The sequence below is a fragment of the Rhodamnia argentea genome, chromosome 8, assembly GCF_020921035.1.
Source record: "Rhodamnia argentea isolate NSW1041297 chromosome 8, ASM2092103v1, whole genome shotgun sequence".
NCBI classification, from domain to species: Eukaryota; Viridiplantae; Streptophyta; class Magnoliopsida; order Myrtales; family Myrtaceae; genus Rhodamnia; species Rhodamnia argentea.
Genome location: NC_063157.1, coordinates 2,977,866 through 3,001,522, shown reverse-complemented (window position 1 = coordinate 3,001,522; position 23,657 = coordinate 2,977,866). Strand labels below are relative to the sequence as shown.

General features: G+C 40.9%; 1 pseudogene; it reads right to left on the bottom strand.

Moving 5' to 3' along the window:
- Positions 1-1,543: 1,543 nt before the first annotated feature.
- On the bottom strand, positions 1,544-22,636 carry LOC115737992 (annotated as a pseudogene).
- Between the last annotated feature and the right edge of the window lie 1,021 nt (positions 22,637-23,657).

Genomic DNA, 23,657 nt, shown 5'->3' with positions numbered 1-23,657 from the left:
GTATTCACATGTCACTAGACCACACTGAAAGGTCGACCCCGTTTTTCCTCCGTTGCGATTTGGGTAATGGACCTTGAGATGGGACCACATCCGAAATCCATAGACAGCTGGACGATGATGACCCATTAGCCCTCGCACTCAAGAGCGCTCGAGAGGGTCGCGACAAGCCATCACGGCTTTAAAACTCGTTACACAGAGTAGAGAATTCAAAGCATGATCAACTAACCCAAGACTCCTCCCTAGGGGATGTGGGATAGGAAAAATGCACTCAGTCTCGTCCGCGTACTGTCAAGGCATTGCACTTGCCCTTCCTTCCATACTTACTGAATCTAGGCCGTCATAATAATTTTTTTCGAGAAAGTGGCTCAAAGTTAATAAACAATCACAAGACTTGCAGGATAATCCATGGGCTTCTAAGTACCCAGGTCTCCACACCCGTGCCTTTGAACCACAATTCAAGGGGAAGATGCCCTTTGCTACTGCAAACTTTACCTTTAAAGTTCATTTCGAGTTGCTTCAACTCCTATTTCTTAGGGAGAAATTATTAAAAAAGTATTAAACTTATTATAATTGTGTCAAATTAGTCCTAAATCTCGAATAAATCCTAAACCTTTTGTATTTTTGCAGTTCAGTCCTTTCCGACCAAAGTCATTATCGTGAATGCCGGCCGTCTTACATGACACGGCCGGTACCGACATGGACATTATTAATAACGTTTTAACAATTTTATGAATTTTTATCATTTTTTTTATTTTTTTTTTACAGCACTTAGGGCGAGCGAGGACCGGGACACCCTCACCGGCCGTAAGTGCGGGAAAAAAAGTGAAAAGATAAGATTAGAAAAAAGATTTAAAAAATTCATAAATTGTAAAAATATTATTAAAAATATTCACGTCAACGCCGGCTATACCACGTAGACAGCTGGCATCTACATCAAAGGTTTTGTTCGGAAAAGATGATGCATTATGATCAAACAATTAGAAGAGGTGTAATAGTATCGAGCTTAGGGTTACCGTCGTTCCACCACCCGATGCTTTGAAAACCAATCCTCAATCCTCTTTATGTTCACAGCACAGGGAGGGTCAGCATTGCTGCAACGAGACAACCCCATATTCCCCTCCATCCAGGAAGGGAAAGCACATGAACAATGCTATATTGTGGAATCACAATACTGCACTACAATGATATTGCGCAGGCTTATACTAATCGACGTGTCTCCAGTGTCTTCGAGTCTCACGGTTCCTGAAAATGCGAGTTGACTTTAGTAGCATATGCCTCAACAAGATTGTCCGATGCAAGTCTCACTGTTTCTGAAATTGTGAATAGCCTTAACTGAGTAGAAAGACAATGCATTGGCGCGGCAACATGGTCACTCCGAAGAGACACGGTTTCATTTGTGGGCAACCAACCATCCAGATACATAAATAGAATAACATACAGACGAAGGGAACAGTTCGACAAGGATAGCATGCAAAGAAAGGGCAAACATCGGTGACTTCCCAGAGGTCATAAACTCTCAGTAATATATGTAGCTCAGGAAAAGTTTCTCTCTTTAACCATTAAGCCAAAACCAGGCATGTTATTGATAACACATGAGCTGCTGGGCGGCAGCAACATTTTGAAATCCACCATCATATATTGCCCGGCTTCCGCCAGCAACTCCCATACCCATCACCGCCTGCTTGAGAGGATGTTGTCCTTGCATGAGAGGATGCATGCCGCCCATCTTGCTCATCGCTAACTGTCGCTCGTGGGCTAATAGTTCAGCAGTAGAAAGGCCTGGTATGAGTGCCATTGCAGCAGGTGGAGGAAGGGGATTGGAGCTTGCTCCTGGGGGAATAGGCCTGCTACCCCAGGAACACTGCAAGCACAAACAAATGAGAAGTCAGCTTTGGTTTAATCGAAAACACCAGGGGGACTAAGTCTTGCCTTAACTACCGTTTTCACATGCTAGGGTCCCTGATCTATTTACCAATGCCACGATGCGGACAGCAATTTTGTCTCAAACTCTACGCCACGAAAAGCCCATCCAAAAGGGTTTAGTGCAGTCACAAATTGCACAAAACTCAAAGACAATTCAAATATCGGTGTAGTCAACAAAAATGAGCTCTTTGACCAAGGTTAACTATGGGAGGTGATCGGATTTACGATCAGGAAAGGGAAAAAGTGAGGTAACATTCAACTTCTGTCAGCATAATTGCAGAATTAATAATCTCCCACTAAATTTTCTATGGAACAGAAACTTTTCAAACCATCAGCACCAGTGAAATTTAAAAAAAAAAGAAATTGAAATGAAGAGTATTAGTAACAAGCCCAAGAACACACACCTTAATTTGTCTTCTGCATATAAGTGACTGAGTATTTCCCATTTGAATGGCTAATGCTGCTTCTGCATGAGTACCATACCTTACGAAACCCAATCCTTTATCGCTTTGGACCCGGACCTCCTCAATCACTCCAGTACCAAGAGCATGAAAATGGTGATGAAGTTCAAGCTGAGTGACTAGCAAATTCAAAATGACTCAGAATTTCCCCAAAAAATTTAGAGACAAATAACTCCTCAAAATGAGCCACTATAGTCAATTCATACGAGCTCGCGTGCACGCACGCACATTAATGACGATTTGATTATAGCATAAAGTTTTCCTCAGTTATAATGACACCCTTTCCTAGGCAGTATAGTGAACTAAACTTGAACAAAAGACAGACGGGAAAGCTACATGGTATCATGTTCCATGGGGCAAGATGCACCCTATCATTTCAAAAGAAATTACACTTTACAAGTCATAGTTCACAAAACTACCTCCTACTTCATAAACTCCACAATCCCTGAAAATGCTCACCACCAAAATATTTGAATACTTACAATTGTCATTTTAATCACTTGAAAGGCCAAATTTAAACTTGCGATTGTCGGAGCCATTTCCCGTATAAGTAGGTTAAAAGATATGATAGAATCAGAACGCGCACACACACCAACAAAAAAAAAAAAAAAAAGATTGATGAGGAATCGAAAGAAGGTATTAGGATATTAACATGGGACACGACTTCGAGTTGATCGATGAGGGATTAAGGGCCTGTTTGGTTCAAGATTGCAAATGAGCATTGGGGCTCTAAAGTCCCTTGGCTAAATGCAAATGGTATTTGGTTCATTTTTTGACTCACTTTGGGAAGATGCAATTGCATCTCAAATGCTCTCCAAAGTCCCTTAGCCCAAAGTACCTCCAGGTACTTTGGGCTAAGGGACTTTGGCGAAATGCAACTAATTTTTTTATTATTTTAATTTTTTCACCTTTGCTTGCCGCCACCGCCGGTCGCCGCCGCCGGTCGTCGGTCGCCGTCGCCCGGTCGCCGGTCGTCGGTCGCCGCCGCCGCCCGGTTGCCGCCCGATCGCCGCCCGGTCGCCGCCACCGCCGGTCGTCGTCGCCGCCGCCGCCGCCGCCGCCGCCGCTGTCGCCGCCGCCGCCGCCGCCGGTCGCCGCCCGGTCGCCGCCGCCGCCGCCGGTCGTCGCCGCCGCCGCCGCCCGGTCGCCGCCGCCGCCGGTCGTCGCCGCCGCCGCCGCCGGTCGCCGCCGCTTTTTTTCAAAAGAAAAAATATTTTACAAAGTTCATTTTTCACCAAACAACATTTTCGTCAAAGTTGCTTTTTAAATGTGTTTTTAAAATATACTTTACCAAACACTACTTGCATTTTGAAAAAGGCCTTTAGTCCAAAGGTATTTGCATTTTCTCAAAGTCCCTTGGCCAAATGCTGAACCAAACAGGGCCTAAATCATTTAAACCCAATTGCTATAGGGGAAAAGTGGGCTATAATATGGCAAAGTTTCGACATTCACGGAGTATACACAGCCCATCCGCTTAGTTGTAGGGCTTTGTCAGGAATTCAAGGCCCAAAAGGCGTAAAACGAATTTGGACCTGTCGATTTGATGGGACTTTCGCTAGAATAACAATGAGAATAACAGCATGTTATAAATTACAATTTTTTTAAAAAGTAGGCCTTGCAATAATTTTAATTATTTATTATTTATTTATTTTGTGGCCCAAAATAAGTTGTTATTTTCATAGTAAATTAAGCACAGTCATATAATCATTTTTCATTTAAGCATATCAAATTCATGTAATAGCTTTGCTCTCCTCAAGATAGAATCGACACCAAAACTAAATCTCTCTCGCCAAAACTCGGCGTCACAATTTGACGTTGGAAGTTCATGAAAGATTATATTCACATGTGTAAGCAAATCGTAGCGGTGCATTTCGTGGGCATTGCAGTAAGATTATCATGGATCTTTCCGTGTTGTGTTTCCTAAGCTCACAGTCATCGAGGGAATTGACGATTGAAGCAAAATCACGGAGGAAATTTACCAAAGTTAAGGAGCTTCAATGTTAAGAGATCGAGAGAAATAGAGAGCGGGAAAGAAAAGAGTGACGAAGTTTGCAAGAGCGACTTGTTTCTTTTAGTTGTTCATCCATGATCAGTATTCTCAGCCTTCAAGGAAGATGGAAGTGACTAGTACAGAATCCAGCGAAGGTTCATTTATCTCTTTTATAAAAGTTACTGCTTAGATGGTCATCATATCATGTCGTTACTTAAAGTGCTTTTTTGAGATGACTGAGCCATATCGTTACATAATCAGTTGAAAGAGTAGTACTTGGCTTGTTAGCAGTGGTTTACAAAGTCAGTATGCTAAGTGAGATAGTAAATTTGCCGGTGGCAGCTGCTTAAACAAATGGGGCATATTTAATCCCTAATAAGAGTTTGTCATATAGCTTAATATATCAACTTTGTCGGTTAATCTCAGTATACATGGCATTTGTCTTATTGAAATATAGATAGATATGACTTTCTTGTCCATCTTGTACATCATGTCTGTCCTAATCGTCTTGATCATCATTTTTATTGTCAAATTTGAGCCTGCAAGACCGGTGAAGGCGATTAAGAAAAGAGGTTAAAGCAGACATTGACAAAGACGATGATTTGTCCGTCTCAGTGTTGCAAACATGGCCAACAGAAGTGAAACTAATTACAATAAAGCTCCCAAGAGTTACAATTAGCCCATTTCTAGCTTAATCTGGCCCAGCCTGCTTTTAGTCAGAATTTAGGCTGATTTATTTGAAGTTACTGGCCCATATCGAATTTTCAGAGTAAATGAAGATATAAAAGCAAATATAAGCAAATAGAGCTATTACGGATGCTTGCTAATTCATGAGTAGAGAATCTATGTATATACGTATGGATGGGGTTCCGATGTGCAAACGTGATGACACCTTACGAAGCACTTTCTAATTGGTGCTAAGTTTCTGAAATAAAAAGTATCGCAATAAACGAAAGCGTGTTATATACACACCCGTGCGTATATGTGTCTACACTAATTCGTGAGATAATATGATGAATTTTGTTTGCTAAACGAGCACAAGTACCCTCAAAGGGGATTACCAAATGCTCTTCGCATCGTAACGTTTCATTGGAGTCGTAAGTGTCATTTATTATTAGGATTGTGAAGGTTCAAGGTTGACTAGCCCATAATAGCAATCTGAAAGGATAGAAATATAAAAAGGTAATAGCACGAAAAATCTCAAACTAGTGCACATGTGACAACTTTATTCTAAATTAATTTTTTTACCACTAAAAATCCAAACTAGTACATATGTGATAAATTTACCATCCGTTAGTTCTCGTTAAATTTTACCGTTATATTGTTGCATTTGATGATACGTAATAGTTGATGGATGTACCAATTTGGGGTTTTTACCCTCCATTGGTTATGGATATACTGGTTTGGAGTTTTTTGTGGTAATAATTTAATTTAAAGGAAACTAATGGGGTAAATTTATCACAAGTATACCAGTTTGAGATTTTTTGTGGTTAAAAATTAGTTTGGCATAAATTTATCACATGTGTACCTAGGGATGAGCAAAATGGACCGCCAGGACCGGACGAGACCCACGGGTTTGGTTCGGCTCTCGAGATCACCGGTCCAGTGTTCTTCAAAGTGGAATTGGTGTTCGGGCGGTATGGTTCCCGAATCTAGGGTGGAACCAGACCGCCCGGGCAAACGATTTTTTTTTTAAACACATAAATTAATTAAAATAAAATAAAAAATAACTTAATTCTGATTTAAAAAAAAATAGAAGGAAACCTAATATTCATTATTCAGAACTCAGAAGACAGGGGTCATTTTTTGGGCCACATAATAGAATAGGTTGCTGGTGTGTTCAGGCTTACGACCTCTCTCTCTCTCTCTCTCTCTCTCTCTCTCTCTCTCTCTCTCTCTCTCTCTGTGAATTGGTTGGAATATGTCCGTTTCATCAGTTAAAGGCACTCTCTGTGTTCGGTGTCTCAGGAATTCTCCTTCGTCTTCCTACTCGTGTTTGGTAAGTCAACCTGTAGTATTTGGAGTTTATGAATTTTCCGGGGACAATGGCGGTTTTTAAAGCTGTTTCAGGGCATTTAAATGTTTTACCAGAAGGTGGTGGCGAGCAGATTTCCAAGTGCTTGTCCATCAGAATCTCTTGAATCTCCCTCCTTTTATCATTTTATTTCTTATTTTCATTTTACCGGTCCCATTGGACCACACAGGAACCGAACATGATTCAGTCGGTCCACGATTCTAGGGACATCTGATCCGGTTCATGGTTCGTGAAATTGAGAATCGGTACCATCGGTCCGGTCCACGGTTCTCGAAAGAACCGGACCAATCTGAACCATGCTCACCCTAGGTGTATCAGCTTGGGGTTTTTTGTGGTAAATAAATTAGTTTTGAATAAGTTTGTCATAGGTATATAAGTTTGAGGTTTTTCGTGGTATTACCTCAAATACAAATACCGAAATACTTATCCACTTTGCGATTTTTTAAATTGACAAATTATTAAAGTTACGGCAGATGGAGTAGGCCCAAACTCCGAAATTATTGAAATTCGATGTATAATCGCTCAAGATCACTAAAGCAAACAACCAACTAGGATATTACGGATCTCATCAGCCTCCCTTGGATCCGTCGTTGCCTATTCAATTTACTTGTTTATTCTTTTCAAGAATATATTTTAACACCTTTATGCTTCATTGTTGCTTGAGGAGGACGTCACATGATACTCGAGCGTATGAATATTGCTCTACCTCTTGCCCGCCCTTAAGACCTAGCTTAATACTTTTTCCTTCATGGGGATTTATAGAGATTATGGTTCTTGAAATATAAAAAAGAATGTTTAGCAAATTCCTATCATTTCGGACAAATAAGAGAACCGTTTGCATTTCTGAAAATTACCTCAGAACTCTAGGAAAAGCTAAAACACATGTCATGGATTAATTAATTTGTTCTTTGTAAATACATTGACAACTATTTCGCCCGGAAAAAAAAACGACTCTATAATGTTTTTTGTTTTTCCTTTTCAATTTGTTCCAACGTTTGGCGGACTTCGTCATTTCTGTTGGGTTCGTGAAATGCCGCAGTTAAGAATAATGCGAAAAAGAAAATGATGGAACTTTCTGTATATTTTGATAGAATAACGCCACAGTTAACGTCTGGCGATGCAACCCGTTGCAAGCCTTTGCGACCTCAAGGTTGCACTCTCTCCTCCTCCCTAGGTCGCCTTCCAAGATGTCAGGCATGCTCTCTCCCATGTTGTGGGCACATGCTCTATGGAGTGGATTCACGCAAGGCAAAGTACTTCTTGTTCTCGATATAAATATCTCAGAACATGGTGCTTCCGATTCCAATCGGCAATATCTCGGTACATGTTGTATCTCCGCACGGCCGGCAACCGGGGGTAAACCCCGGGGGCAATACATGCTAGTCACCATACACGTGCCACCGGGTAAGTCACCCCGCGATACCCCCGGGATTCGAACACTCGACCTTTTGCGAGAGAAAGAGTGCGCGAACCAGCGGCGCCACCTAGGTGGGTGGTTCCACATTAAACACCTTTTGTTCTCATTTATTGTGACAACATACCAATTGTTAGCATGGTGTGCGGTTGAATACGCTATCCTTGATGGATGGATGGACCGTGTCTTCAGCACAAACTATATGACGTAATGAATGGAAAAGTTGAAAAACGAAAAACCAGAGAGAGAGAGTGCAACACAACCAATTTGGTCCCAATGATGGGTAAGTAATTCCAAAGTGCGTGAGTTCTATAAGTTGATAAGTCCGAAATCATTTAAAAGTGTCGGTCAGTGTATCAAATAAGAGTTAGTAATGTAGAAGTAAAAGATAACTTCGTCTAACAGAAAAGTTGGTAAAGTAAATAAAGATAGTAATTTCGAATAAGAGCAGAAAACTTCAACACGAAAAAAAAAATGGGGAGGTTATTGGAATAGTGGGTAATTTGGATCTGATCAAATAAATGTTGTTAGGCGGCTCCAATAAGAGATTCATTTGGTAATTTTATTGAACAGAAGTTGGTTAGTAACTTCAATAAAGCGGTTCATTTGATACAAGAGCAAAAATTCAACAAAAGTTGGTAAGTCATGAGAAAGTTGGTAAACACTCGAAATCTCTCGAATGATATAAGTCGGTCAAAAAGTTCCACTGAGAGTTTTTTTTTTTTAATCATATTTTCCAATGAGAGTTAATAATAATAAATCAATTGATAACTTCATCGCAAAAACAAAACAAATAGGTGACACCCTCAAATAATAGTTGGTACTTCATATGAATATTGGTAAGGTTGTTAAGTTGATAAGTTATGCAAACAAAAGTTGGTAATTCATGTGATCTATTGGAAATTTGCAGACAGCAAAAAATAGGGCCACGCTTTTTCCACTCCTCATTTAACTTAAAACACTCACTATCATAGTATTTTGACTATATTGTTTCTTATGCGGCCCGCTTTTTAGTATTAGGAAAAATTACAAATAAGAACATAAAGTGGACTTTATTTCAAATAAAGGCTTAAAGTATTCAAATTGTTTCAAAAAAGGGCTTGATCGAAAGTATTTTTGCCATTTACTTTTTTTTTTCTACTTGTATTTCCCCTTTCTTTTCTTTTTCTTTTTTTTTTCCTTTTTCCCTCCCCAGCCTTTGCGCGAGGGCCGCCCTCACCAGCGGACCCTGGTGATTTTGACTTTTCTTCTTAACTTAATACAGATCTCGCTGCGCTGATTCTGATTCCACTGCGATCGAATGTTGACAGGGAACTCTCGCGGGGCAGGGCAGGTCGGCCCAGGGGTTGTTGTGGCGGCAGTGGTGAGCTCGAACGGCGGAGGACGACTGGTGGTGGTGGTGGACGGAGCAAGGAGGAGGGGATGCAGTTCGGTGTAGCTGGGGGAGGGTGAGTCGCACGAACAGAAGGAACGAACAAGGAGAAGAAAGAAGAAAAGAAGAAGAGGAAAAGAAAAGAAAAAGAAGGCAGGGGAGAGGGTGCTCGTGCGTGAAAGAGGGGAGAGAGAGGCGGTGGGAGGAGAGAGAAAATGGAGAGAGAGAAAGTAGAAAATCTTTGACTTGAGGAGCCAAATTGATAAGGTGGGTCCCGGTAAAAAATAGACCTATTCTGATTCTTAGTAAATAATATTCGGAGCTAAAATCGTCATTTCACCACTCAGTACGGTATTTGGCTCAACTGAAGGGCCTTTTAGACTTTTCACAGTTTAGGCTCGGGCGCAAGAATTTCAATCCTAAAACGCGACGACTAAACTCTCGAAGCCTAAATTAATCCGATTGACGACTCGAGAAATATCAAATTATCGTCACTTAATTTCTTAAAATTCAATATTTCGTGACGAACTAAAATTTAATATCGAACATTTTATTGAATTTCGATATCTCATGAACGTCGAAATTTTAGGACCTCACACTGGATTAGTCAGCCTCCGCTCCATGCCTCGGAGTTCTCTGATGGACTTCTTCTCGAAGAAGTCGACCGGCCCGGCATAGGTGTCTCGAACTTGATGCACCCGATTCCACTAGACACCATAACGGGATATCGGACTCGGGGATATAGCATATATCGAAACAAATGCCTGCCGATTGTAGATCTCGACCCGATGTTTGGTTTAACGGGTGCTTTTTCGAATGGAGCATCTTCCGGACTTGTACGCTTTCTAGGGTCGCAGCAGAGTTGGGTAGCAACGTAGCAAATTAGAACTCTTAGGTCGAAATCCAACTCAAGAATCCATTTGAAATGATCAAAGATTTTAGCCGAATCGAATGCCCAGCCGCCTCCGGATGCGTGTATATCTTGGAATCATATTTTGCGCATCATAAGTAAGTCAAAGAGTACTCGAAATATGAGTAAATTCAACCGATGATAGAATTCCTTCCGTATGAAACGTCAAAGGCATGAGGATGATTCGTCATTTCCGGTATGCAAATTTTTGTGACACGGGTTCTCTTTAAGCGGGGTGTTTGGTTCAATTTTTGAAATTCAATTGTTGATTCTTATTTTTCTTTCATTTTTTACATCAAAAGTGTGCCGTCTTTCACAAGAAAGATTCAATTTTTTTTTTCACATATAGATAAATATATACATTTGAAATCATGTCGATTTTTTCTTTATTTTTTTTACATTTAAACTATTTTCTTTGCCTGTTAATATTAATATATCAAGAAAAGAGACCCTAAGCTTTTTTTTGTTAAATGGATTAAGATTATAATTTTTCGTGAAGGTGACTCAAACTCAAAGGATGCACAAGACTTGCAAGATGCTGGCTTCTAAATACCTAGATCTCTCCATCTATGCCTTTGAATTATCGAAAACTAAGAAGACCGGCATAAACTCAAAGGAAAGAAGCCCTTTGCTATCGCGAACTTTTACCTTTAAAGGTCATTTCACATCACTTCAACTCCTACTTCATGTTTGTTTTGAAGAATTTTATTGCTCGAGTCCAGTTGCTGTCTTCATTTTTGGGGATTTTAGTCCGCAGTGGCAAATAAAACTGACTGAGGAATTAGAAATATGGCGTTGTTTTTAGATTTCCAGATTTGCCAGAGCACTATCACGAGGAGATCAAAACTGACTGAGGAATTAGAAAAGTTCAGTAGCTATTCTTCGATCCTTGTCAATCCTTGTCTATTGATCTCGATTTGTAAGACTTGGTCTGACCAGATTTCGTTTGTCCCGAGGCAGAGGAGAAACTGCCACGTGGTGCTCTAACTAGGTTGAAGATTTGGATCCTCACTTGCCCTCCATGTTTCAGCTTCTGGTGCAAGACCCGCTTCTTTGGTTTGACAAAATCTCGGTGGGGAAATACTCTCGTGGCGGGGAGCTCGAACATAGATATGGGGATCGAGCTCAACGTGTATGGCACGTCGAGCTCGATTTCAACCTGCGCTTGAGGTACCCAAGATTTGCTATCGATCTCAGAGAGTTTGGAGAGGCCCGGATTGAGCTCCGACCTTGCCTATGGCCGATGGGGGTCGATAGCTCTCGCCAAGAAAGTCGGAACGGCGGTGGCACCCCTTAAAACATCCTAAATTATTTGTGATCTGTGGGTTTCGAATTTTTATGGCGAACTATAATGACCCGCATATTTATCACACCAGAGCAGACATAATTTAGAGATTTTTTATGGTTATTTCTCCAAACACAAAGATAAATAGTGGCGTACAATTCAAGCATTTTATCGCCGTCCTGGCCCTCTAATTTGTCGAAACATGCAAGCTTTAAAAAAAAAAAAAACCAACTTCCCTGTGGGACCCACCATCTTTTGAATTATTTTAGCTTTTGTGTACGATTGAGGAGCAAAAAGGTCATTTGGTATTTTAGGTGAATATTTTTTGGTGTAGAAGAGAGAGATGATGTGAGAGGAAAAAAAGTGAAACAATGGGTTGGGCGGCCGAGGGTGTTACGTGGGGCCCCATCATTTTTTGAATTATTTTGGCTTTTATGTACGATTGAGAGAGATCGGGCGAGTGGGTGAGGGGAGGGAGGAGAGAGAAAGTAGAGAGAAGAGCACGTGGGGAAAAAGGGCGAGCGGACAAGAGGGGAGGGGAAAGAGAGAGAGAGAGAGAGAGAGAGAGTCAGCACGTTTGGTTACAAAAAGAAATATGATTTTATGCAATTGCAGAAATATGATTTTCTACGCTAAATACCTTTTTTTTTTAAAAAAAAAGAAACCAACTTCCCTGGTTGGCAAACCTGAGAAGCTGAGCATGATTCTAGTCGAAAATATTACAGACAGTGGAATTTCTTCCTTTTTGACTTTTTTGGTACAATGGATACGAAATACGAAAGATACCATTTGCCAAGATACACGAAGCAAACATAGACAGGAAATCAGTGCAAACATTAGAGCCACAACTCAGCCAATCGCAGCGGCCATGGACGAGAGCCGGTCATGGCTAGATCTGAAGCGGCTGGAACTGGGATTCTGCGCCAGGAAGCAGAGAATGGAGTGATGATGTGTCAAGCGAGTGGCCTTAATCGAACGCCTTTGACGAGGAGGCCGGACTTCCAATTCCCACCAGTTTGCTCGAGGGAAAAGCTTATCTCACCCACGGTTCTGGGCGTTGTCTCGAACGTGCCGATTGTAATCGCCGACCACCGTTCCCTTGCCAATTCGTTTAAGCATACCTCGCCTCTCTGCACGGGTCCATCCGGTAGAGTGAGACTGAGGTCCACCGGAGCTTCCCATCCGTAGCTTCGCTGCCCCATCTTCACGATGATCTCGACTTTGTATGCTGTCTTCGGAGAGAGCGTCGTCGTTTTCCATGTCCCACTGATCGCTACCCAGGAAACTCTCTTTATCTTGGCGATGCGAACAATCCCGTTGCCCCCATAGCTGAAATTCAGAGATGTTCATTCGAGCAAGCAAAGGGTTGGTTTACTAGCGATGATGATCGTAAGCAATTCAAAAATTGTTTTTTTGTGTCGCTAAATGAACAACTTGAAGCTGGAAAAACACTGCATATTCAGCGGGCATCAGGAAATACACAACGCCAAAAATAAAGCTAGAGATATGCCAATCCAATACATAGGTACTCATCTAGCGGCCGCGGCAACAACAGAACGTTCCTCGCCGCCTGCCGAGTCATTTTTGTTGAGCGAGCCTATTTCATACCTTGTACCCAGGATCGACCTTAGATCATTCGACAATCACATGAAAGTTGGACTTAAAACGTACTAGTTTTAGGATAGGAGAAGCAACGATTACCATTTTTCCTGCTCTTCTTTCCATGTCCAGATGTTGGAATCGTTAACCGAATCGATCGATAAGGCAGGAGCCAGAACAATCCAGCAGCTCTTGTTCAGGCGTTCGTCAACCCAATACTTGTGTGTATAGTGCTGTCCCTGTAAGCACAAACCAGCGATCGCGAGTGAGACAACTAGCAAAAATCAGATCAAACCTCGGCTCGTGTCTAATCAGGACATCTGATCTGTGATGCACTAACTATTTTGTAGATCTACTTATCATCTGCAAGTGCTCTTGATTTACAAACTTTTTTTCTTCTTGAACAAGACAACAAACTCTTTTTTTTGGTCCTCTGGAACTTGCCTGATGATGCTCGCCCTGTCCCTCGTTCAACGTCAAAAGCAATCCGCCATAGACTCGATCGCTCACCTCCTGTTGGTTGAGTTTGTCCAATTCTTTGGCGCCGATCGCTGTTTGCAAGATCCCATAGGAAGCGAGAGGAGGCTGAGGGGCATATCCTGCCATCTTCTTCCCAGGTATACAGAGGTACACAGAGATAGAAAAAAGCAAACGGAGAAGAAAATATGATGGTGGACCTCTGGTTTTGCAGACTTTTATATTCGAGTAGAAACAAAGAGGATCCAAATAATGGAGCCGCCCGCCCATTTTTTTAAACTCAAATTCAGCGGATCGGACATTGGTTACTCAAAACTTAATGGACAGGTTAAAGTGGTTCACAATATTAAAGTCCAACTACGTAATACGAGTCTCAACTCAAATGGGTCTAAGAATATATTCATTTACAATCCATTTCGATTATGAAAAAAAAGAAAAGAAAAAAGAAAAGGGAGTTATTGATCGAATATAAATAAATAATGATAGAAGAATTAGACAACCACAATGACGATGTGGAAGAAGAGAAGGGGAAGGGCGGAAGGGCACTGTCGATAGAGAACCACGACAACGACGTCGAAGAAGAGATAGCCTTCCGCAGTTGGCGATGTCGCCTCGTGGTGGCCGGTCTCGTAAGCGATGGCCTCCAACAAGTTCATCTCCGGATTTCCTCAGATTCGTCGAGAAGCTTCGATCCGGATCCAACAAGTTTATCTTCCATAGCTTCTTCCTCGTTCCTATCTACGTTTTGTATCTGTGTTTTGCTCTTTCTATTTTCCTTAATTTCTCTCTCTATTCTCTGATTCCTCCTCCTCCTCCTGTTGTCCAAGGTAGATTCAAACCCCTCAAATCAACTTCTCCATGGTTTCAATCACAATAATTGTCGCACTATTATAGTAATAATGTCACACTAAATAGGAAAAAGGGGCATTTGAGCTAAACGTGCTCGAGCCTAATGGGTCCTGCCAGCTCACTTATCAAAAGGCTTGTCAATCAGAGGCTTCTTTACTTTCAAGCTTTGTTTGTTCACGGAAAAGAAAATTAGATATTTTTTAAATAATCACATATATCAATTGAAGTAATTAATTGATAAAAAAAAATTCATTATCGACGACGATTTATATCTAAAATTTTCGCGAACGAAAAAATCAAAACCTTATATGTATATATATAAGTGATAATTTTGAGGATAAGTATTTTTCAAATCACTCATTTTTACTTGATTTTTCTTGGGAAAAGTACACTAGAAGTGCCATAACTTGTGTACGACGTTCAATTGAGTGTCATAACTTTCAAAATGTTTACTCAAGTGCCGTAACTTTCAAAAATCATTCAATTGAGTGCTACGTTGGAGTAAAATTGTTTACTTAAGTACTACAAGAACTTTCCTAGCATGTCACGTCGGCTTTACAGCGTGCTATAATAGTTTTTCGGCGTGTCACGTCCGCTTTCCGACGTGCTACAGTAACTTTTTCACGCGTGCCACATCGGCTTTTCGGCTGTCACGTCGGCTTTTCCGGCGTTCACGTCAATATAGCACTCAAGTGAACGTTTTTTGAAAGTTATGGCACTTAAGTGAACGTTTTGAAAGTTATGGCATTCAAGTGAACGCCATAAAAAAGTTATGGCACTTCTAGTGTACTTTTTCCACTTTCCTTCATATACATGGAGATTTTCTTAACTCAATAGGTAGGGGTAGCCACTTAATTATGCCTTGTAATCACCTTCGTATCGGTCTATTCCTGTTATTTTGGTCGATTACCAAAATGTTTCAGTGCAATTGCGAATTGCATTCTGCATTGAAATTGAGTGCGTGAAAAAGTGTCAATTCATGCTAGCTTCGAGTTCATCGGATCATGTCATTTAGATTTTTGTTCATAGTAACTGTGTTGTATCATAGATCAGGAATTGCCATCTCTATTAACAGGTTTTCCTAACTTTTTTCAACTTAATTCCACAAAAACTCCAAACTTTAGCTTATGTCCCAATTTTATCTTAAATTATTTTTTATCTCATAAAAAATCACCAACATTCACTTCATACCCAAGTCCGCCTTGCGTTATTTTCCCATCCAACTATGCCGTTGGAATCTGAGGTGCCACCCACTTGTCATCCATCTACGTGTCATTTTTTACATGTCGGCTTAGTTAAATTTCTTCTTTTTTTCTTCTTCCTTTTATTGCTGCCGTGGACAACCTGTGTGAAAGACACTGTTCATCGTGTTCCTTGCATAGACTCGCTCGACATCAGTCCACTGGTGCTCACCCATTGCCACTTAGACCTTTGAAGCCACGCCACGCCACGACCTCCGACCACCCCTTCGCGAATGTGGGTAGTCATCGAAATCATATCCAGCACTCTCAACCAAGACCCCTATTTCTCGTTCTAGTTTTTCAAGCTTCAAGAAGGCATCTTTATTGGCCATTACCTTAGCTTAGTCATCCCCGAAGCTTGGTAGATCCATTTCAAGCCTGGGCGACGACAAAACGAGCCCAAGCACTTCTCTCTTTCCCTTTGTGCTCTATGGTCGACCTCCATTGATGGAGGTTGCCATCCACGGTTGAGGAGCACGACCTTGCATTTGAGGTAATCTCTATTCTTAACCTAAATCAAACAGGACCAAGATTCAGTGTCGCACACGCCCTCTAAGCTCTAACTCATAGATTCACTTCAAAATCAAATCATTTTGGCCTCAAAACCCCTGGTTTCGATCATTTTCAGTCCTCAAAACTCTCAGAACTTGAAGTTCTTTTTGGTAAGTCTCACTAAAAAGTAGGCGAGGAAATGCACCAAGACCCATCATCACTGTTTCAACCCACAACGAGTCCTCAATTCCCCAAGCAAGAACAGCTAAAATGCCCTCGCTATGATTCCACACGCACCAGGTTCTGCTACTACAACTCCAACCTCTCTTAGTCACGCCACTTTTGCAAGAGCTATCGTGGCTACGGGATCGCCGGTGATGCCCTCCGTAACAATTCTATCGGCCACTTTTGCAAGAGCTATCGTGGCTACGGGATCGCCGGTGATGCCCTCCGTAACAATTCTATCAGACGTGGCATCCTGAAGGCCACCGATTGGGGTTAAATGATCTCATGGCTGGGCTGACAAGTGGATTGTCATGGTAGAAGTGAAAGGAGAAGAAGAAAAGGGGAAAAAAAAAAGAAAATGACGAAAAAAAATTAATTTGAAAAATTAAAATGACTTGGAAATGACTGGTGAAATTCTAACAGTATATGGAAAGATAATAGAGCAGGTTTGGGTATGAAGCGAAGTTTTGAGATTTTTTATGAGTCAAAATAATTTGGGGTAGAATAGGGAGATAACTCATAGTTTGGGGTTTTTAATGGAAGGGTTCCTCAAAGTTCTCATGCATGATGTTGGTGTTCTTGCCAAGCTGCCAGCTTTATTGAGGTCCAAATCAGGTTGTGGCATCCCAATAGCGACGTACCTGTCCGAAATCATCCAAGGTCTCTCGCGCAGTACAAAATCATAGTCATCAGTGCTCGGAAATTTGGCAATGAACAACGTCGTTTCCTAGCTCAATAACTGTGGACTCTGGAGCTCAGCACATAGAGATGAGTCAGGAGCTTGCCTCCTCATCTTAGTTGCCGAGCATGATAACTTCCATGACGCCGGATAGCAGCGTGAACCAACATTTTGGCTCTTGATTCGTGTCGATAGTATCTAGCTGCGATGCTAGTCGGCATCCATGAAATAGCACATGTTTGCTGCTATTGCCTTTCGGTATGTTCAGGCTTGGTTAGGTGCTGACATGCTCCCTTGATTGATCACAAGCGCCAGTTATACACAAGCACCGGTTTGTCGAACTCGTGCTCTTTGCTTCCATAGATGGTCCGTGGTCCAGGTGAAACATTCTGTACATTTAGCAATGAGGTTTCCGTTTCCTTGAGTTGCGTCGGCTGGGTTAGTCGATCGGCTTCAGCTCCATGTCTTGGAGTTTTCTGATGGACTTCTGCTCATTGAAGAAGTTGATCAGCTCAAATAGGTGTCTCGAAACTTGACGCACCCGATTCCGCTAGTCACCATAGCAGGATATAGGACTAGGAGATATAGCATATATCGAGACAATGCCTGCTGATTTTAGGTCTCGACCTGATGTTCTTTTTTTTTTTTTTTTTTTTTTACGGGTGCTTCTTCGAATGGAGCAGTATCTTCCAGACTAGTACGTTCTCTGGGGTGGCAGCTGAGTTCCGTAGCAATACCAAATTAGAACTCTCAGGTCAAAATCCAGCTAAAGAATCCATTTCAAACGATCGAAGATTTTAGCCCAACCGAGTGCACAACCACCTCTCAAGGTATGTATAGCTTGGAAACGTATTCTGCGCATCATAAGTAAGTCAAAAGTACTCGAAATAGGAGTAAATTCAACCGATGATAGAATCCCTATATGTAAATTTTTGTCACATTGGTCCTCTTTAAGCAGGGTGTTTTGGTTCAATTTTGAAATTCGAGTGTTGATTCTTATTTTTCTTTCATATTTCACATCAAAAGAGAGGAAATTTTAATTTTTTTTACATATAGATAAATATATTGCTGTGAAGTCATGTCGAAATTTTCCTAATTTCTTTTGACATTTAAAATATATTTTTTATCTGTAAATATTAATATACGAAGCAAAAAGAGACACTAAGCCTTTTTTTTTTGCTAAATGGAGTAGATTATAATTTTTCGTGATAGTGACTCAAACTTAAACTTGCAAGATGCTTCAGGAATTTCTAAATAGCTAGGTCTCTACATCTATGCCTCTGAACTATCGAAAACTTAGAAGACCGGCATAAACTCAAGGGGAAGATGCACTTTGCTACCGCGAACTTTTACCTTTAAAGTTCATTTCACATCACTTTGACTCCTACTTCTTTTAAGACCATAGGGAAATTGGGAAATCCAGAAATGAAATCCAATTCTCTCACGACGTATACAAAAGTTGTCTCAAATTCCTATTGATTTATTTCTTTGCCTGAATCTAGTTATTCTTGAAGCACATGATGCATTATGATCAAACAATTAGATGAGGTGTGATAGTGTCGGAGCTTAGAGTTACTATTTGTTCCAGAACTCCGATGCTTTGGAAGCCAGTCATCAATCCTACTTGTTCTCACAGCGCAGCGAGCATTGGCATTGTGGCAACAAGACAACTCCATTCCCATCCACCCAGGGACGGAAAGCATATGAACAACGTGATATTACCCTAATCATAATACTACAGTAGAATGGTAGCGCGTGGGCTTATACTAATCAATGAGTCTACAATTCCTCGATAGCGAGTCTCACGGTTTCTAGAAATTATGCGAGTTGACTATAGTAGCATATGCCTCTACAAGGTTGTCCAGTGCAAATCTCCACTGTTTTCGAAATTGGAAATTCGCCTTGATTGAGTAGAAATAAAATGCGTCGGAACCTCGTGGGAAAATGGTCCAAAGAGCGATTCATTTCTGAGAAGCCAACCATACAGCTACATAAATAGAATGACAAACAGACAAAGAGAACAGATTGACAAGGCTAACATGCCCAGACAAGCATAACATGCACAGACGAGTTCCTAGTTGGGTAACATGCCCAGACGAGGGTAACATGCAAAGAAAAATCGGCGACTTCCTAGTTGTCATAAACTCTCAATAATATATGTAGCTCAAGAAAAGTTCCTCTCTCTCTCTCTTCCCCCTTAAACCATTAAGCCAGCAGCAACATTTTGAGTCCCACCATCATAGATGGCCTGGCTTCCGCCAGCAACTCCCATACCCATCGCTGCCTGCTTGAGAGGATGCATGCCGCCCATCTTGCTCATTGCTAACTGTCGCTCGTAGACTAATAGTTCAGCACTAGAAAGGCCTGGTAATGGTGCCACTGCAGCAGGTGGAGGAAGGGGGTTGGAGCTTGTTCCTGGGGGAGTAGGCTTGCTACCCAAGGAGCACTGCAAGCACAAACAAATCAGAAGTCAGCTTTGGTTCAATCGAAAACACCAGGGGGAGGAAGTCTTGTATTAACTACTGTTTTTCCCAAGCTAGAGCCCCTGATCTATTTTTACCACCGCCAAGATGCGGACAGCAATTATATCTTAAACTCTATGCCCCGAAACCTTCAAATTATTGAAAAGATAGAACACTCCACTTGTGTTGTCGGAGAATCATTCTATTACCATAACACATCCCACCTTTGCTTAACCTTGTAGCGGATAAGAGGTACAGCCGAACATGTGGGGCCACAACATGCTGATGAAGTAATAGCTACAGCATTGACAGATTTGAGTTTAAATCCGTCCTAAGTCGAAGAGCAATAACCTCATCCAAAAGGGTTTAGTATAGTCACTTAAATGCACAAAACTCAAAGACAACTTGCATTCAATTCTCGGTGTAGTAGACAAAAATGAGATCCTCGACCAAGGTTAACTTGGGGAGGTGGTCGGATTTACAATCAGGAAACGAAAAAAAGTGTGGTAACTTCCACTTATATCAGCATGATTGCAAAATTAGTAATCTTCCACTACATTTTATATGGAACAGATACTTTTCTAATCAGCACCGTATGAAATGAAAAATTCGAAATGAAGAGCATTAGTAACAAGCCCAAGAACACACCTTAATTTGTCTTCCGCATAGAAGTGACTCACAATTTTCCATTTGAATGGCTGATGCTGCTTCTGCACGAGTACTACACCTCTTAAAACCAAATCCTTTGTTTCTTTGGACCTGGACCTCCTCAATCACTCCAGGCGCGTGAAAATGGCAATGAAGTTGAAGCTGAGTGACCCGCAAATTTAAAATGACTAAGAATTTCCCCAAAAAAATTGGAGACAAATTACTTCTTAAAGTTAGCCTACACAGTCAATTTATACGAGCTCGCGTGCACGCACATATATTTATAACGATGCAATTATAGCATAAAGTCTTCCTTAGTTATAATGAAACCCTTTCCTAGGCAGTATAGTGAACTAAACTTGAACAAAAGACATAAGGGAAAACTACACATGGTATCATGTTCCATGGGGTAAAATGCACTCTATCATTTCAAAACAAATAACATTTTACAAGTCATAATTCGCAAAACTACCTCCTACTTGATAAACTCCACAATCCCTGTAAATGCCCATCACCAAAAATTCAAATACTTACAATTGTCATTTTATTCACTTGAAAGGCCAAATTTGAACTTGTAAATTGTCGGAGCCATTTTCCATATAAGTAAGTTTAACTTTGATAGAATAAGGTCATCAGCTCTTCCTCTCTACTCATTCACCTACTCTTCACACACCCACTTCCTGAATTCTCTCCTCTAAATAAGGCTACAAAGTATGAACTAACGTAGTACTAACATCAGATAGTTTATAATAAAAAGTATAACAGAATAAATTAGTCTAAAAAATTATTCCGGTATAGATCCAAAATGTGGTTGCATTAGTTAGAGTTAACTTAATCAAATACTATATACGTGTCTTAGTGCAAAAGCTAGGGGAGTATCAGTGTTGGCATGCGGTTCTCTTTTTGAGTTCTTATGTCCCACTAACTAAACAAATCAAGAAAACATGTTTCACTAAATGAACTATCGTTTTTTATTCAACCTTTCTTTCTTATATTTTTCTTTCAATCTAAAGAAAAAGAAGCATCTTTCACGAAATTTAAAGAGCAAGAATTTACCAAAAAAAAATAAAAATTACATGACTTCAAGGGATGTCAAAAGTTTGTATTTATTTAGTTTTAGAAATTCGAAGTGGTCAACATTAAACAGAAGTCAAAGCTCAAATAGTGAAAAAAAAAAAAAGATCAATCCAAATCTCTAATATAATTTGATTTACTACTTAATTTTTAGATAACAATAATCATGTAAGCAAGTTAAGATTTGCAGAACAAGATAAATAGGGTGAATGGAATTAGCATTTAAAAAATTACTTCTTTTCTTACACGCAATTTCAGTTGAAATTAATTAGAGCAATTTTTTCACATCTAATCCTAATTTGACTTCTAATCATTGTTGAATTTTGTAAACTGACATTATCTAATCAGTTTGTGAGATTTTGTCTCCTCATAATGTTGGCACTCAAAGAATGTAATACAATACATCCAAATTTAGTTATTGCAAAAGTTAGCATCAAATTAACTAATGAAGAGGAAAGGAATACTATTCGATCTGATATGAAAAAAACATGAAAAGAATCAGAACACGCTCTGCACTTTGATTTCTTCTTCATTATATAGAAAATAATTTAGATCAGTACTAAAGTGACAAGTTCAAATCCTTATCCTTTTTGTGATAATTCAATTTCTTGAGCTTTTCAAACACTTGCTTGAAGTATAAGTTATTTATAACAATAAAAAAGAGACCCATGCATAGGACGGGCTTCTTGACTAGTTATAACTAAAGAAGAGCATTATGGTACTGCAAAAGTACACAGATGGTTGATGCATATTTAGACTTTATAAAAAGAAAGAATTACAGTTTCTTTGGATATAACTTTATTACTGGTTGCAGAAAGAATAAAACTCAGATGGCTAATGTAGTAATGTCAATATGAAGATGTCAAGTGTAACTTTAAGAACCAACGATGCAAAGTTTACTGTACCCCCAGTTCATGATGAAGATATGAGTTTTCCTTACAGATAATCTGGAAAAACCGCTTTGATTTGCCCCGAAATTACTTAAAAATCTGCCATATGGACAGCAACATCGAAAAATAGTCCAAGAAAGAGAGATCGCTCTTGCCTCTGGAGCTAAATTTCCTACATAAACAGTTGCTACTGATTATTATTTTCTGGAGCATCACTGTCTGTACCCTCCCTACCATCCTCTGCAATGACAAAAAGAGGGTAGATGATACGTGAAACAATCACGAGAGAGAAAATGCCTATGACAGTTGATAATACAATGACTCTAGGCAGTAAAACTTAAAATGCCCGTTCCTTCGAGCATCGCATATCAACCAAGATGAATCCAAGAAAGTTTTGTTCCAAAAAATGGCTAACCTGATGAGCCATTAGATAGCTCCAGCACACTTTTGGCATCAGAGCTCTGCTTTATCTTCCATGCCACCAGCACCCTTTGTCGCCCAATTGCAACGGAGCTCCACCACACTTTTGGCATCAGAGCTCTGCTTTTTCTTCCATGCCACCAGCACCCTTTGTCGCCCAATTGCAACGTACCTGTCTACTGCCAAGCCATTAACCTGAATATAAAGCAAATATAACTTGAATTTACATGGAGACCGTAAAAAGAACCAGCCATCATGTTATTACCAGGGAAGAACGTTCAACTTTCTGGCATTTCACTGAACCGCTGAACTACCACTATACTATCCAAAATAATTCAACTGTTGCCAACTTCTTATTATGTCCAAATTTCTACCAGAAAGTGATCCTTAATAAACCCACTGGCCCTATTCAATATGATCATCATCCCAATCTACAGTAATCAATGTGCTCACAAAGTAGCAAAGAAAAAAGGCACCACCTATTTGTCAAAAAAAAAAAAAAATCGCCATTGTGACAACAATGTGCCTTGAGTGGACAACCACACTGATTTTTGTGAAAACTACGAATGAAACAAAAATCAAATAAAGTTAGTGACAACCCCAAATTTCCTTTTCTTTTGGCAAAAGACAACCACATATATTTACGATTGAAAAATGGCTCAAAACCAGCAGATCGCCGTCACCGCCTGAAGACCTCCAACCGGGTTTATCTTCTCCCGTCTGTGTGGCCGGAATGATGGGCTAGTGAGGGCCATACTTGTCCTGCGGTGAGGTTGTGAGGTCAGCGATGTTTGGCGGTTCTAGCGATGCAGCTTGGTCTGGCCAGTCGCGAAGCTGTTCGTTGGTTGTCCTCCTGGACGGAGGAAATGCTGCGCAAGAGGAGTCCGAGCAGTAGCGGTGCGCGAGCGCACCCGGACGACGGTGACGAGGAGCAAGACCAGTGGCGCCGCGCGACCCGGATCAGTGGCGCGAACGGAGGAGGCCAAGCTGGACTGACGGGGAAATCCGACAGCCGATGGAGCCGACCATCAAGCCGTCGCCAGGGCTTCTCGATCGATCCAGATCTGGTGGCTGGCGGAGCGGACAGAGCAGGTGCGGGCTAACGAACCCAGATGGCGGCGATGCGCAAGAAGATCCCGGCGAGCATGGTGATCCCGACGGTGTTGTTTGTTTCGGTCAAAGGCGGCGAGACCCTCAGGCCAGCCCGTCAC